Consider the following 3,060-nt stretch of genomic DNA (forward strand, 5'->3'; position numbering starts at 1 on the left):
AGCTGCAGTGTAGCATCCCGAGGGAAGGCACATTTAACACACCAGCGAGATCTCAGGTATGTTTGAAGTTTAACTTTGCGTTTGGGAACACTTTGCAATTGAATGAAACAAGGCATTTCTAGGTAGTACTGAGCCAAACCAAAAGCGATTACTTCAGCATTGTAATTTTATGTTTCACTTTCCTCTCTTTGCTGAGCATTTTTTAACAAAGACAAAATTCAAAGTTAAGACGTGGGTTTTGTAAGAACACCTTCCTGATTTCAGTCCTTTTCATGGATTTAATTTTATCTCTAAGAAGGAACAAAAGCACCCCACAAGAACTGGGCAGCCAGAAAGAGGGGACCAGTAGGACAAGACACATCCAGCTCAGGAGATTTAGCTGTATAATGAGCACATCAGAGGCGAGGAACTGGAAGGTGATACTTTTTTCCAAGTTAAATCACAGTACTTGCCCTGCCTACCTGCCCAGCCCGCTGCAGAGGACCAGGGAAGGCTCAGGCATCATGTGCTGCTCTTCACCCAGCTCAGGGGTATCTGCCAGGCCCTCATAGATATGGTGACTGTGTCTGCCCTCGGTTTGGCAGGGGTGTTTTTAATAGCATGCTCATTATACAGAAATATTTTCATTTGACAGACAATTTAAATGATCCTATAAAAGCTGCAATTACCATCAGGACAAATCCAGCTCTGATTGACTCCCACGTTAGCTCCCAAAGTTTGACTCCCAACTAAGAGACAAGAAAGATTTTACCCTTTCTTTCTTCTTTCTTACATATGCTCTTCTCCCTTATGGCTGTCTCTCATGTTAACATGCTGAAGAACATCTCAAACTCCTGCTGTCTTAATCCTCCCCCAAAACCACTGCTGAGAAGTGCTATTAGCTTCATTTTACTGACAAGGGACTGAGGAACAGAGAAAACCACTGTCATGTCTAAGGTAAGACAGGAAGGGAACCTCTAGAGAAGTAGAAGAAGAAAAGTAGGTCTAATGCAGAATTATACTTCTGAAGGTCCAAAAATCCTAAAGGAAATGTTTTTATGATGCCTGAATAAATCAGGGATGCAAGCCTTATGAAAATAAAATATCAGCTTTGAAACTGAGACCTTGAGTTATGAAGATAATTCTGCAAATATTCTTTCTGCCAATGTGGTGGTGTTAATCTATACATTAGTAACTTCATTGCTTAGCCAACTGCTTACATAACTGCTTGTTTTTGAAATCCAGAGTTTTTTGTCTGCAACCATTTCTTGAGAAACAAGAAAGAAATCAGAGCTATTTGGATCACCTGCCTTCAGCGTCCTGGTCACCAGATGAAGGAGGTCACCTTGGTCGCCTCGGTCAAGTCAGCTTGTGAGGTCATCTGGCCATTTTGAAGCATCCAGTCCACTTCAGCCTGTTCTCTCAGTCCCCTGAGAAATAAAGGATTAGTTCTTTGAAACTCTTAGAAGTTACACTGAAGGCCGTTCGCTGGGGTTTTTCAATTTCCTCTGAATGTGCCAGCCTAGGCAGATCTTTTACATCTTAAAGTAGTTTTTAATGCTTTTCTCAGAGCTCAAATGTACTGCAAACCTTTTCTGGTATGTGTTAGTGCTCTTTAATGACAATAATGATGTAATAACTGTTAACTATCTTAGAAGGCTGCGATGTGTCTCGTTGCACACATCCTATTGGCATTAATCAGGGAAGTGGCCTAATCTCAACCCAAACATGTCAGGGGAGTGGCTGGGACGGAGGTGTGGCTGGAGATAAAAAGGAAAGGCTGCTCCTCTCTAGGAAGGAAAGGAAGGTCTCCAGCCCCATCACCCCACTGTGGGGTGGCCTCTGTGTTAGGGGTGCGTTTGCCTTTGCTCCCACCTGGCCTCTCCCCTCACCTGGGCAAGACCCAGCTTACTTTGTGTGCCTTTGAGATGCTCAAGGTGGGGATCTTGTCAGCCTGGTCTCCTTTTATAGTAAACAGCAGCACAGGGAAAAGCATCTGAGAATGTAGTTCAGTGCATCTAAAATATGAATTGCTTTATTTTTCTTCATGTACTACATTCAAGATATGGATGTTTCCTATCTGAGTCTCAGTTATAGATGGGCAGTCAGACAAGAAAAGCTCAGCTTGTTTGCCTGGGGTGCTAGGAGGGAAGCACCTAGGCAAATGAAAATTTCAGACCCAGTTAATTTAGGTCAGGTCTCAATAGAAATATTCCTGCTAAGTTTTGTTATCTCCAGTGTTGTCCAAGAGGTTTTGAATCAGGCCATTTTTGTTTCAAGGGAGAAAGCAGACAAAATCCACAGATAAAAATGTAACATCCCAACACTTATACAGCTCCTAAGTTCCTTGGCTCAGGACTGCTGATGTTTTTTTCTCATTGTGATTCATTAATGTTTCATTAAAGGGGTGGCAAATGAGATACCCTTGGACTACAGATCTATTTCTGCCACAGTAGTTTTGGAGATATTTCTTAAATGGACACCAAGAGAGGCAGAGATTTTGGCTCATGGACCACCTTGTTTCTCTTCTGTTGTCTATATCCTGGCAGTTCCAGTAGTCTGATCGACGCTTGCTTTATGTGGAGCAGGTTGCCATTTTTAAACTTAAAAGTTTCCAGTAAGAGATTCCCTAATCCAACCTGGATGTTTTTTCACCAGCTTGTGTGTAAACCTCACATGCCTCTTTCCTGGATAGTCCCTTTGGCAGGGACTCAAGAGCTGGTTCTGCCTGCCCCGATAGCCCTGGCCAGCCTTAGGGCTGAGCACCACTGCTCTGCATCCCTAGGGGTGGTTTTGAAAGGCTACGGAGGTCTCACTTAGACAGCACCTGTGGTTTAGAGACAGGCCAGGTGTGAGCATCTGGAGGTCAGTCTGAGGCGGTGGTGTGCCTCAGGCTTGTAGCAGGACACAGGTGACAAAGCTCTGAGGAAGGCTGAAAGCTGTGTCTTAACCAGGCTGCTGGAGATGGATGTTCATAAAGCTGGAAGGCTCACTCAGAGGGGTGAAGTGTGTCTGGTGGATGCTGAGACTCATTTTAGATGTCTGTGTGTTTCCTGAGCTGGTTAATGGTATCAATCACAC

At 43.9% G+C, this 3,060-nt stretch overlaps 1 long non-coding RNA gene across 1 annotated transcript; it reads left to right on the plus strand.

The window, feature by feature from the left end:
• Positions 1-1,510, plus strand: LOC114013597 (uncharacterized). Its single transcript, XR_003556663.2, has 3 exons — positions 1-56; positions 820-936; positions 1,225-1,510. It is a non-coding gene; the product is annotated as an uncharacterized LOC114013597 (long non-coding RNA).
• The last annotated feature ends 1,550 nt before the right edge of the window (positions 1,511-3,060 follow it).

The sequence above is a fragment of the Falco peregrinus genome, chromosome 6 (assembly GCF_023634155.1).
Source record: "Falco peregrinus isolate bFalPer1 chromosome 6, bFalPer1.pri, whole genome shotgun sequence".
Taxonomy (NCBI): domain Eukaryota; kingdom Metazoa; phylum Chordata; class Aves; order Falconiformes; family Falconidae; genus Falco; species Falco peregrinus.